The sequence below is a fragment of the Diadema setosum genome, chromosome 7, assembly GCF_964275005.1.
Source record: "Diadema setosum chromosome 7, eeDiaSeto1, whole genome shotgun sequence".
Lineage (NCBI taxonomy): Eukaryota > Metazoa > Echinodermata > Echinoidea > Diadematoida > Diadematidae > Diadema > Diadema setosum.
The window spans coordinates 3,396,593-3,410,280 of NC_092691.1; the positions used below are offsets into that span (position 1 = coordinate 3,396,593).

Below are 13,688 nucleotides of genomic sequence, written 5' to 3' on the forward strand. Positions count from 1 at the left end.
AATAATATTTTAAAAATTAAGGATTTATATTGTTTGAATTTAGGTCAGTTTATGTACAAACTAATAAATCACTCCCTTCCTTTGGTGTTTGATTCTATGTTTATCCAAAATAAAGCTGTACATTCATACCCCACTAGACAAACCAATGAATTCCATTTACCACTGTTTAGGACAATTTTTGCAGAGTCTATATTCTCCTTCGCTGGACCTAAACTCTGGAATTCCCTTGACAGCAATATAAAAAAATCTCTAAGTTTCAACACTTTTACTTTAAAATTAAAGAAAATGCTTGTTAATTCTTTTATTACTGGGGATTTGCATTCTGAAAGCTCCTAACTGATTTCTCTTGCTGCTAACGCCTTTATTTTGTTTACTTTATTTCATAACCATTATGTTATATCATTCATATGAAGACAACTTCCTGTGTCGTGCATCGACCCCCAATACTCTCCTCCTTCGCCCTTCCCTCTGTCTTCCTGTCCCTTTCTATCTCCTTTTTATCCTTTCCACGTGTATGTAAGAGAGCTGCTTTGTTACTGTGTTATATGTGTGTGCGTTTGAGTGCGTACTCGTTTTTGTGTTCTGGTTCCCGTGGATTATGTTAAAATGTCTCGTGTATTACTATCATAAAGCGACTCCGAGGTGACTGCATTCTACAAGCTTGGCTTTTTAGCAGTCCCCTCCATTTCCGACCTTTTCTTTGTTATGATTCAGTCACATTTTGTCCTTGTACTTCTTCTACCAAAATATGTTTTTTGTTTCATGTAAACAAAAGACGTGTATTTAAATTTCATTTGGACATGTAAAAGTTACTTTGTACTGACTCTGTGTATATGCAATGTCATATTATATGGTTTGGCCGGAAATGAAATAAAAAATGAATGAAATCTATATACTCTTCCTATCTATCTATCTATCTGCATTCTAAGAAAGAGAGAGAGAGAGAGAGAGAGAGAGAGAGACAGACAGACAGAGAGAAGGGGAGTAATTGTAAGTATGTATTATCATGTATGACATCTCTTTGCGCAAAGCACCATTTTTCACTTTTCCTTAGTCAAATTGTTCTTGAGAGATGCTTCTACGCCGCTGGCATCAGGAGAAATGCAATTATGCAATTATCCTGGAATTAGGGTAACCGACAAGCTTCAAACGATCAAAGATTTTTCCGAATCTATCGGCAGGCTTCTCTACCCTCTCGGGATAGTAGTGACGTATTAAAACGATCATCGTTATCTAGTGAATTTAATCGAGTGATTATTTTTCCCTCATTTTTTTTTTTTTTTTTTGCGCCAAGAAACATCGTCTCCTAGAGCAACTCTCAAACTAGTTTGATGATATACTTGTATAGACTCTACTTCTCCTTATCTTCTTTCTCTCCCATACCCCCTTATCGAAATTTGAGGTACGATAAGGGTGGGGTTGGGAGGGACTTTTTTTTTTTTGGGGGGGGGAGGCACCTTAATGATATAACTATTCGCTTCAATAAAGTTTAAAGAGAAAACTATAACAATGACAACACTATATATTTACCTCTGTCTTCTCTCTCTCTCTGTTCACGTTAGCTAACGATATTTCGAATGTGACTGTTGAAATGCCATAGGCGCCTACACGTAATTGTATTTTATGATGTTTATGGACTAATGCGCCTTTTTCGCAGAGAGATATGAATTACATGCCATATGTATGTATGCATATTTGTATACAAATACATACATATGCTCGCCGGTGTATGTGATTGTGTGTGTGTGTGTGTGTGTGTGTGTGTGTGTGTGTGTGTGTGTGTCTGTGTATACATTTTATATGTGCATGAGCTTGCATGTGTGACCCCTGAAGTTTACTGCTCACACAACCAAAATATCGCCAGAAACTTATAAATTCTAATAAAATGCAGCACCTGTGGTGAATAATTGGTTCTACGCAGGTCAATAATCACGGTGTTGGCCATAAATTGTGCTGTAAATCAGTGATGTGGTCTAAACAAGATGTAACTCAATTTTCTCGTCCGAGGATTCTAGCTCCGTCTTCCCGCTACCCCACGCACCCACTTTAACGCCTCCACTTATACTTAGTATTCTATTAGTGCCTATGTGATGGTGTTCTTCACTTTCAATGGACGGACTTTCAAACAGTTTCAAGTAGTTATTATCATTATTGGTTTTTTTTTAAGTATTTTGTTCTTTTACGCGTTTGGTGGTGAATTAAAAAAGACTGCCTTCTAACGATAATCTTGATATAAAAACTGCGAAGACACTGGCAACATCGCAAAAAATCCCAATTCCATTAAAGTATCTGGTATATTCTTTGTCCCTTGAATACGTTGAAATATCATTTTTACAATTATTGCTTTTTTTGGTCGTGCAGGTTCTTGTTTTGTGCAGCTTCTTGATAAGATGCGAGCAATGCTGGATGTCTACTGTTTGTTTTGCTTGCGTAGGCAGGAAAAGAAACAGCAGGAGTGAAAGAAAAAAAAACAACACTGGGTGTCACACTTTACAGACGTGCTTGAACGGTTTGCAAGATCGAACGAGCGGTCGTTCTGTTTGTAGGACTCCGCCATTTGGAATTAGGTTAGCGGTGTTTATATCTACGGCGGGTTCTTGTTCAATAATCTAATCCCATTAGACGGAGAACCGAAAAGATCCAAATATGGGGAGAAATGGTAGCCGTGGTAGGGGGGGGGGGGGAGCTAGGGAATCTTAACATGCATGCTTGCATGATAATCTGGCAAATTTTGTTCGTATGTGGCGAAATTCTTTTTTTTTTTAATTTGCTGTTAATCTCTCTTATACTTTTTGTGCAATTCTGGATTCTTTGTTTTCTTTACTTTACTCATGTAGTTTTATTTTTCTTCATATGCGTCTTCTTTTCTCTTTATAGAAGTCTCGTCTATAGTCTCAACAACATCAAACAGACGACGCACACTGTTATCATTTTTCGAATTTTCGAATAGGTATATATATATATATATATATATATATATATATATATATATATATATATATATAAAGACATCAATTTTTTGCCCTTAGTCGTTTTGAATAAAGTTTGTTTCATGCAATAACATAAAACCAGGAAGTAAAAGATCTCAAGTCCAAAAGTTTTCACAACGTAATTAAATATTGCCTTTACTGTTTTTAATGTTCTCTGACTGCCGTTTAATCCTTCAGTCTCCTGTGTGTGTGTATATATATTATAATATATATTGTCAAGCAAACGGTTTACGAATAATGTCTTCTGATCCAAATACCGGGAGAAAGTGAGGTAATGCAGGCTTAGAATAATAGTTCACCCTCACACTGAAAGACCAATGCTATCCGACGAATTTGTTTGAAAAAATCATGAAATTGTAGACGAATTTGATTCTTACATTCTCCAGTCGATGGGCTGCGGGGACGAATTTCAATGACAATCGACGATTTTTAATGTGGAAATGGTTGATTAAATGATTTTTAATTTGGAAATGGTTGACGAAAAACGAATTACGATGACGATTGACTAAATTGAAGTTAAGGTTTTCATTCTGTGAGTTTCTCGGGACGAATTTGAATGAAAAATCTTTGAAACTGAATGATAAAAGTGCGAAAATGGACGGGAAAACCTATATTATCACGCCTCGCTCGTCTTTATTGTTGGCCAGATTTGTATTCTTTTTCATGTTCTTTTATAGTTTTTCCAATTCTTTTTCTTTTATACTTGGAATCGTCAAATATCTTTATCATATCTCATTCTCCATAGGTCATTTTCCCAGGTAACACCGGCAGAATAGAATCACCTCCCCCTCGTCTATGAGGAATTTATTGGCCTTCTGGTATTACGCACGCTACCTCATGACACTTTGTGAACACTCACTGTCATGTAGAATGTTATAGTCATTCTCTCAGCTCTCTCTCCCTCTCTCTCTCTCTCTCTCAAAGGTCAAGGCGCCACGTCGAACACTCACTCAGCCATTTCTAATAGAGCTCTCCAGGGCGACTTCAGTCTCAAAAACATTCAAGGTGACCATAACCCGTCTTTCGTCTTTCAAAAGGCCGATTCTTTCAATTACTGAATGTTGTCATTCCTTGTAGACAGTCATGTGGAAGTCATACGGGGAGGGCGGGAGGGTAGAGTTAAGTGAGATTTAAATACTCTTAATTACTGCTCCACATTTTGCATGCATTTGGTATTTAGCTAAAAAAATTACTCCTACTTGTACATCAAGCAGCATACATTATATTTAATGTACGTTCCTCATAGAACAAAAATTAAGTACAATTATTGTCTTTGCGAAAAAAGAAACAAGGAAACAAAAAAGAGAACACTTTTGCACAAATTGCACAAAAGCACAATTGTCAAAACTGCTTTGTGTCATGTCGTGATCGTACGACGTAAGAAGAGCGCGATGTCAGAATTGCTTTGTGATGTCACAATTGCTTTGTTACATTTCACAGAGTGACCGTCTGAAACTACGCGCGTCGTCTGAAATGCTTTGTGATGTCAACAAAAGCTTTGTTGCATATCACAAAGTGGCTGTACAAAGCAGCGGGCGATGTCAGAATTGCTTTGTGACATCATTTCACATATATATGGAATGTTAATGTCATAAACAGTGACGTCGTTTTCCAAAAATCATACCATGGAATGTCAAACATTCTGAAATACAAATGATTAATGCTCAAATAATGCTCTTTCAACCAATCACTGGAGGGTTATTATTTTTTATTCAAAATATGATTACATCTTTTGTATCGATGTAAATGAATGTTCCCACCTTTCTCCGCGTGAACGAATAGGTATAGAGCATGTTAACAAGGTGCCTGTGTTGCATACTTGATTTACCGAGTCACGACTCATTTCCGACGATGCATTAAGGAGCGATGTGCGTGCAGATAGGTAGGATGCAGACTTCTTCTCTCTCTCTCTAGAACACTGTAGACAATACTAAGCGAGTACAGTACCTCCTTTCTCTCACACTTCCCTGGTCGTCGCATGCATCTTCAACATTCGCCGAGTTTTGCCGGGACTATTCGTCTCCGAGTATCAAACCGATATGGGAGGTAATTTATGATGAAGATTGACACTCGAGATACACGGCAAACATGAAAATCTCTCGCCATAGGTGGAGGGAAGGTGGGGGGGGGGGGGAATGATGGCGGTGTCTGTGATCACGGCGAGCGGGTCTTTGATACGAGAAATAAATGAATTGACCTAGGTGCTTTCCCCCTCTCGCTGATGCAGGGAAAGCTGGCGGTTTGAATGAAATCTGATGAATTCTCTGCCTTGTTTATCGTAAAAAAGGAGGAAGGTCGACCAGAACATGGAAAGATCGAAATGGAAAAAGATCTTAAGGGCTACGTGACTTGCAGTCTAGTGAATAGTTGCCTAAGAGGAAGGAGACTGAGCATTAAAGGTATTTAGATTTTAGAGTTACTGCGGCAGTTGTGGGAAATCTTGCCCGAAGGGATTTATGCCCATTGCGGAGACGAAGAAATCCGGGATGGGAGAGACCTCTGCAGAGAAAAAATCTAATGTGAATCGATCAGTCTCGCTTGAGGGGGATATGAAAAAAAAAAAATCAAGAGGACATAATAATGTTGAAAGAGCGGAAGTTAGTGTTTTCTTATCCAGAGGGGGAAAGACCGGAGCAGCAAACATATCAGTCTCCCCGCAGGGCGCATCTCAAAATCTTCGACGGTTAATTGTTCGGCGTGGTTCGATCGATAGCATCCTCCTTCATCCCACTCCTCCCTGAATTTCCCCGCCTTGTTGACTCTAGCCTCCCGTTCGATGGTATCGGGAAGGTGAGAGCCGACAAGTCTTACCCTGTGTGCCTTTATATGACTCTAATTATACCTCCTTCGTGGTTATTTGCTCTGCGCTAGCCTGGCTTTACATTAGCTCTCCCTCTAGCCAAAACATTCGATTCTACATCCATACTGATAAAAAGGTTATCTCTGGCCTATATTGTTTCCGAAGATGTTACTATTCTTGTCCCTGGTTACAGTGTTTGCTTTTTCAGTCTATGTACTTTTAATCTTTTTTTTTTTTTTTTTTGGGGGGGGGGGGGTAAAGATCGTGGAGGAGGCTCTCTCTGCTTTATTTTCTCTTCCCTTCTTCATTCTCAATGATTACTTTTCGAAGAATACTTGCAATATTCTGCGTGATAACGAAAAGGTGAAGGTCGGCAAAAATATTAATTGGAATAACATTGGTGAATAACATACACTACGCAATCATGATATACTTTTCGATAGAATGTTTATTTTCTCTTCTCTTTTTTTTCTTTTTTTTTTTTGCTCCATCTTGTTGATATCTCCTTATCTTCAACCCCCTCTCGCCCCATTGAAAGATTCCGCAATGGCTGGTTATCGCTGAATCTTTACCGCATTCTACCATAAATATAGAACATCTTTTCGGCCGTGAGAAGATAGAATGTTGAGGAAAATGCAACACGCCATGAAAGCGATAAGAACAGGAGAGAATGTGAGAGTACCACGTCTTCTGCTTTTCTTAATGAATATCAGAACCTTGATGACTGCATCCTAACGTTCAACCTCTAAATGAAGCAAGAACTCTATTAACCTCGGCGTACGATCTGACGATGAAATTGAGGAGTCCAGCGGTTACAGAGTGGCACGTAGGTGGTGTTGTCATCATGACAGAAATAACTATATTTACAGGCACGACCTCGCTTTACCAAAGTCATTGTTTTGACGAATCACGGTACACTGATAGAAGATTTATTATCATTTCATTCGTATATCTATTATTTTTTTTTTTTTGTTACGATCACTTTCTTCTCATATCCCACGAGATACACCAATAGCGGCCTAAAGCACGCAGCTAATGCTATCTGCGAGACGAGATATCAGTGCTGTTGATATTATAACCTTCATTCTTAAATTTGATTATAGGTCAATCGAAGTCTCATCTGATATGAAATTGTCTTCTAGAAATCACAAGCCCGTGTTTTTTCCATTTTTTTCCATATGTGAGTGGTTGTTTGTTTATTTGTGTGTGTTTGTCTGTCTGTCTGTGTGCAAGTGCGATCGTTGTAATGCATGTGCATATTTATTGAGTGGCTCCTGCAACCACACTGACTGTCCCGTGTACACGTGTGTGTGTGTGTCTGTGTGTGTGTGTGTCTGTGTGGGTATGTGTGTGTGTGTGTGTGCGTGTGTGCGTGTGTGCGTGTGTGCGTGTGTGTGTGTGTGTGTGTGTCAGTGTGTGTGTGTAGCAAATAGTGCTAACCTGGACAAGTTGACACATTGGCCCTTTCCATTTGGATTTGGGCGATGTTCGCTATTCGAAGGGTTCGTTTGGCTAATCCAAAAATGAAATCTGAAAGTTCGTTATGCCGAAGCACACGAATTCCCTACACGTAGAGGTTCGTTAATCCGAAAATGAAAAGGGTTCGTTAATCCAGACAGTTGTGGCGTTATTCCGAATGGTCGTTAATCCGAAAAAGAAATATGGGTTGTTATTCTAAAAGTTATCTATTGCGAAGTTGGTCAATCCGAGAACGAAATAAGATATGTTATTCCGAAGATTCGTCTATCCAAAAAAAAAAAAGAAATAAAAAATAAAAAATAAAAAAATAAATGTAATCAGGTTCGTTAATCCGAAAAAGAAGTATGGGTTGTTATTCCGAAGGGTCGTTCTTCCCAAGGTTTGTTAATCCAAAGGTTCGTTAATCCAAAAATGTAACAAAGTTTGTTAATGTGAAAATTAAATTATGTTCATGATCCGAAAATGAAATAAGGCTCGTCATTCAGAAGTTTCGTTAATCTGAAAAAAGAAAAAAAGGTTCGCTATTCCGAAAATTATTCAATTTGAAAATGCAACAAGGTTCTTTAGTTGGAAAGTGAACGATGGTTCGTTAATCCGAAAATGAAACAGGATTCGTTATTCCGAAAACTGAGTAATCTGTTGCGGAGAATGGCTAATCCCGACGATGATGTAGAAGAGGGGGAAAGGTGGCATGCGGAGGAGGAGGAGATTTTTTTTTCTTCCGTAACGCAATTAAAGATTACGATTGTACTCCAGTCTGTCAACAAGTATGTATAATGTGTGTGTTCATATACATGTTTGTGTGTGTGTGTGTGTGCGTGTGTGTGTGTGTGTGTGTTTACACAGCATCGCATTTTGTCACCAAATGAAGTTTATTTCATTTTCGGATGAACAAACCTTTGATTTTCGTATTAACGAACCTTCGGAGTAACGACCCTTCCGAATAACGAACTCAGTGAAACCTGTATTTTAACAGTAAGTTTTTAAACCTTTTTAAACGTCATTATGACGTATTAAAGCGGAACTTATCATAGACAAGTATATCGTAGAGGCATACTCATTGTATGTGTATATACAGAGTCTCACTTTATAACATACGTTTGGCAAAGGATATATTGTACATTGTGGAATTTTGAAAAGCTGAGGATCACGAATCTCAATCATATCATGAACCGACATTAAAATAGAGGCTGTACTTTCTTGACTCTGGTATACGCGTAGTAAACCCACGTGCTACGTGCCTGGCGAGTCATGTGACGAAACAATAAGTTAAATGCTTGTGGAATTGGGGCCAAAGAATTGACCACTTACCGCCTGTACGTTCACAATTGTGAATTATGCTCATTAGGCAGAGGATGATGTTAAAGGTATCCCTGGTAAGATTCTGTGTAATCAATCTCCGTCCTCCCACACCTATTAGTCCCTGGGTTGAACCTCGTCCGCCATATTTTGTAATCCTTTCCTATGTACTCGGCAACTGTTAGAACTCAATCACGTAACAGTACCCAATTGGGTGTCATATTCACCCATGATACCCCTTACGTCATCAACTTTCTCAACGAACATCGGTGAACCAAAAGATCGGGGAGTTGAGGCAACGTGCACGGCGCGTATGTGAGATGAAAATTAAGAGCCTTGTCTGTAAGCGGACTGCATGCACCTTCACGTGAGGTGAAAACTTTTGACCATAAAAGAAAAGAAAAAGGGGGGGGGGGGCAATTGAAGGGAGGAATCTAATACGACGTCTTCCATTTCTGCCTTTGAAAAAGTGATTATTTCCCAGAGTCATCACCAAGAAACCACTCTATGGTGCAAAACGTGTAAGATCTTACCCTACATTACCAGCTTTGATCTTGGAAAGGCCAAATTTTACGAATAAAGAATAAAATGCGGAGAAAAGGGCAGATGGGACTGCGTAATGAAGACAACGTCAAAGCGTTGACACTGTATTCCAGAGGGCTTTAGAAGAAACGGGGTATCATATTGGTACTTGCTACATTACAAAAAATATATTTTAAAGATGCAGTAATCAAGCGTGTTACCAACTAAGCAGGTGCCAACGTGTACAAGGACAATGGTAGCAGTAATAACTATTCAAACAAAGTGTTCTCAACCAAAATTATTTTTTCTCACGTCTTATTGCTGGCAATAAAGATATTGATGACGAGGTCAATAAAGTGCGCATCTTTGAAGCTCCTTTTTTAATGTAATACCCAAATGACCTCTTTTCATCTGCAGCAGCTGGTGAAACCCAGTGCAGTCAATACGAGATCAACCCAACCAAAAATGATATGTAAATTGATTCGGAGAATTCCATCAAGAGAAGAGTACCCTGGTGACCTTGTTTTGACCAATCAGTAGACAAGAAAACCGAATGCAGACAGTCGCACAAAAGTACTAATAGGAGAAGCTCCCTTTTGATCTAATGTATCGAAGTGCCACCGAGAATATGAGATAATCCCTTTTAGTAAGAAGGCGAGAAGGTGAGTTATAACTGTGATATGTCGTCTTACCGCCTTTTCGGACTCGAGAAGCGAGCAGACGAGATTTCACATCACTCATTTATGCCTTCTCTGACCAGAGAAATCAAGAAGACGAGATCTCGGATCTCGCCATCTCGAATCTCGCGAAATGCCGAGAAGACGAGATCTCAAATCTCACAATTTCGAATCTCGCGAGATGCCGAGAAGATGAGATCGTAGTGGATCTCGCCATTTCGTTTTCCCGAAAAGGTCGAAAATACAAGGAACAATTTCGTCTTTTCGATGGTGTTTATAAGCTTCTTAATGTTCTGAGTGATACTGTATCTCACAACAAAGTTGATGAAAGCGCGTACGGTCCATCATGTAATAAAAGAAGCAAAACAAAGAAAAGAGAAAAAATTCTGCCTACCGGTGCTTTTAAGACTAATGTCCTCTTTCTTACCTGTCGTAGCTAATGAGAGCGAGTGTTGAGACGGAGGCTGATGTGAAGAGTACCTCGAGGAAGCCACACGCCTGACACCACGCCTCGCCGAAGCGCCACCACCCTGTGACAGCGGTGTCCACGATGAAAGGAAGAGTCCACAGCGCCACCGACAGGTCAGCTACGGCCAGGTTAACCAGGAACACGCCTTTCAAAAAACAAAAAGCAAAAAACACACACACACCATCAAAAATCGAAATCATTATAGTCATATTCCCCCCAAAATATGACTACGCATTTGTATCTGACAGCATGTCTCAAACTTAGTGATCACATTATATGCACAAATACTTTGACATATAAAGATCTCTATCTATCTATCTATCTATCTATCTATCTATCTATCTATCTATCTATCTATCAATCTATCTATCTATCTATCTATCTATCTATCTACCAATCTATCTATCTATCTATCTATCTATATATCTATCTATCTATCAATCAATCTATTTATCTATCTATCTATCTATCTATCTATCTATCTATCTATAGCTCTATTATATCGATATTATCACGTACGTTATTGGTATATCAAAGCTCTTTCATGAGGCTGTTTGAGATTTGAGAGAGAAAGTTGGTGAGAGGAGGATTTGTAGACATGGCCTGTGACGTGGGAGATAAACCTTGGTGTCCGCATCATGCGACCAATTTTGAGAAACTTTCTCCTGTGATATCAGTAAATCACTATCATATAGTTTGGGAAACAAAATCTGCAGGGTTCATTTCAGTGGAGTGGTATACGTAAGCCTAGTGTACGTAAGAGTATCCAGGCAACGGTTAAACAGGCGATGGTTAAATGGTTTGATGGTTCTTGAGGGGAATGCATATTGCAAGTTTTGCCTTTTAGCTTCCCGTCCATTTTCAACAGTATAATGTTGACTATCATGTATCTTAACTTTATAATTCATGTGTTCATTAAGAGTTTTTATGATATTTCGATATAAAATAATTATGAACGATATGATTACTACATCTTTGCATAATATATTTTGTACATTTATATTCTTTTATAAACGACATATGTTTCACCCCCCCCCAAAAAAAAAAAGAAACTAAGAATATTTTTGAAGAAAAAAAAAATGTGTATGCACATGCAGGTGTTTTATATATAGGGGATTGCGTGCGAAGGTAATTAGAAGGTAAAACCTCGTCTCATCTTTAGCTAGAGCGTTTGCTCCATATACATCATTTATTCCTTTCCTACTCTCAGTTGGTGTATTCATAGCCATTATGCATTCTGTCCAGCTCATTACCATTTATCTTACATATAATGATCATTACGCTGATGCCACATAGAGAATGAAAATAAGGAGAGCCTAGAAGCCAGATGATGGACATGGACAGGAATGGATATTATTAGCCACAACGCCTTGAGCTAGTCATTTTTTTTGTCTTTATCCAAGGAATATGATGATAAAACAATAGCATAATGCCTAGATGAGCTTAGCCAGCGGGCTCTGAGAACTATCTAAAGATAGTAGCTGCATATCAATTTGAAGTACCTCCTCAGAATGTTTTTCTTGTATAAATTGCAACAAGACATCGGAAAAGAACGGCGTGTGTTACAAAAGCTCATTAGAGATAAGATAAAATCCGCTGACTTCCTATCTTCTATAGATTCTACCTTGTATCCTGCCTGTTGTCGCGGTATCCCAGGCAGGGGCAGTAAGTTGATAGCCTTTTGCATATTCCACGCAAGATGGTTTATGTATGACATTTTTGTATTCGACATTTTTTCGGAATCGAGAATGAATCATGAATAATTTTCTAACACTTTATCGCTTTTCCTGTTTGCCCCCGAAAGGAATACAATCGATTTCCTATGCAAGAGTTTCGTAACTAAATTTAAAGGGGCCCTGAAATCCAAATGCATGTTGATCTGTGTTGATTTATAATACCTTCAACATCACTTTTGCGGTGAAAAGAATATCTAGAAACATTCCATATATTTTTAATGATTTTTTCTTTTATTTTTCTTCAGATTGCTTGGGAACGCCCACAAAAAATCCTTCCAAACCAATCAATATTCATATTCTTGAGATGACATCATCTGTCAATCATTGCTAAAGTGCTGAAATGTTTAACAAAAGACATTGGAATGCACCTTCCCCTCGACTCAGCATAACTTGCATGTTCCCTCGCCATGTCTTTTGTTAGTCACATTAATATGACAGAAACATGCAAGTTATGCTGAGTCAAGGGGAAGGTGCATTCCAATGTCTTTTGTTAAACATTTCAGCACTTTAGCAATGATTGACAGATGATGTCATCTCAAGAATATGAATATTGATTCGTTTGGGAGGATTTTTTGTGGGCGTTCCCAAGTAATCTGAAGAAAAATAGAAGAAAAAAATCATTAAAAATATATGGAATGTTTCTAGATATTCTTTTCACCGCAAAAGTGATGTTCAGGGTATCATAAATCAACACAAATCAACATGCATTTGGATTTCAGGGCCCCTTTAAGTGAAATGCAGTGTATTTTTGTGTACTCTTGTCCAAAGCGCAACGCACTCATCTCTAATCGAAGCATTTACCCTCAACCAAGACGCAATATGGGGGGGGGGGGGCAATAACTTCGAGCAAAGTGACCTCCTTTTCCGGTCAAGTTCACTTTTCACAAAATTCCTTCCTCTGATTTCAACTCTTATTTCAAGTGCCATGTTACAACGTCGAGATAAGAGATACTTCTTCCTCGCCTGTGATAACGAGCAATGACAGTATTCATCAAATTTCATCACTTTTAATTTAGATGCGTATGGCGTCTGACAGAACAGATTAGTACAGGTTCTGACAGCGTGTAGACATGAATAAACTATATTCAGATACGATGTCACTTATATTAGCTGTCATGTCTTTATTCCACATATCTGAGGATTGTTATGCTAACTTTTCGTGGACAATTGAGTCCTTTTCTTTTCTCGCCTCTTCCTCTACATGTATTTCTCAGTGCTCAGGGAGTGTTTGTTTTTTGTTTGTTTGTTTGTTTGCTTGTTTTTTTTTTTTTGCTGCTTACAGACGACAACTTAATTTTCAAGTCATATTCCTCGCTTCTAGAGTGTAGCTATGTATTTACATGTGCAAGGATAAATTTATATTAGCATGTGTGAGCGTGTGTGTGAAAAAGAGAGGATTTGTGTGTGTTTATATGTATGTGTGTGTGTGTGTGCGTGCATCTTGTACCACAGTGATCATATTTCGGCTCGAATCTTTTCACAAATCTCCCAAGTTGGAAGTAATATGACAGACTGTAAGTATTCGAAACGGCAATCCCGCGCTGTTATTGTCAACGGAGGGTTGATTTCGCGCTACTGAGGTTCAACGTATGAGCTGAAAACGTAAACACAACCCAGTTTCTAGCAAAAGGTGCAAAAACGCTTGTAGGAATATTGAAGCTGCTACGAAGATTATCTCATGCAGTTATCTTATTTGCTTCCGGCATTTTTTTTTTT

At 38.5% G+C, this 13,688-nt stretch overlaps 1 protein-coding gene across 1 annotated transcript in view; it reads right to left on the minus strand.

Moving 5' to 3' along the window:
* Positions 1–10,255, minus strand: part of LOC140230577 (uncharacterized) — a 29,918-nt gene extending 19,663 nt beyond the window's left edge. Inside the window, exon 1 of the mRNA XM_072310718.1 lies at positions 10,195–10,255. The gene's annotated coding sequence lies outside the window, so the exon portion shown is untranslated. The remainder of the gene's footprint in view (positions 1–10,194) is intronic.
* Positions 10,256–13,688: the final 3,433 nt, after the last annotated feature.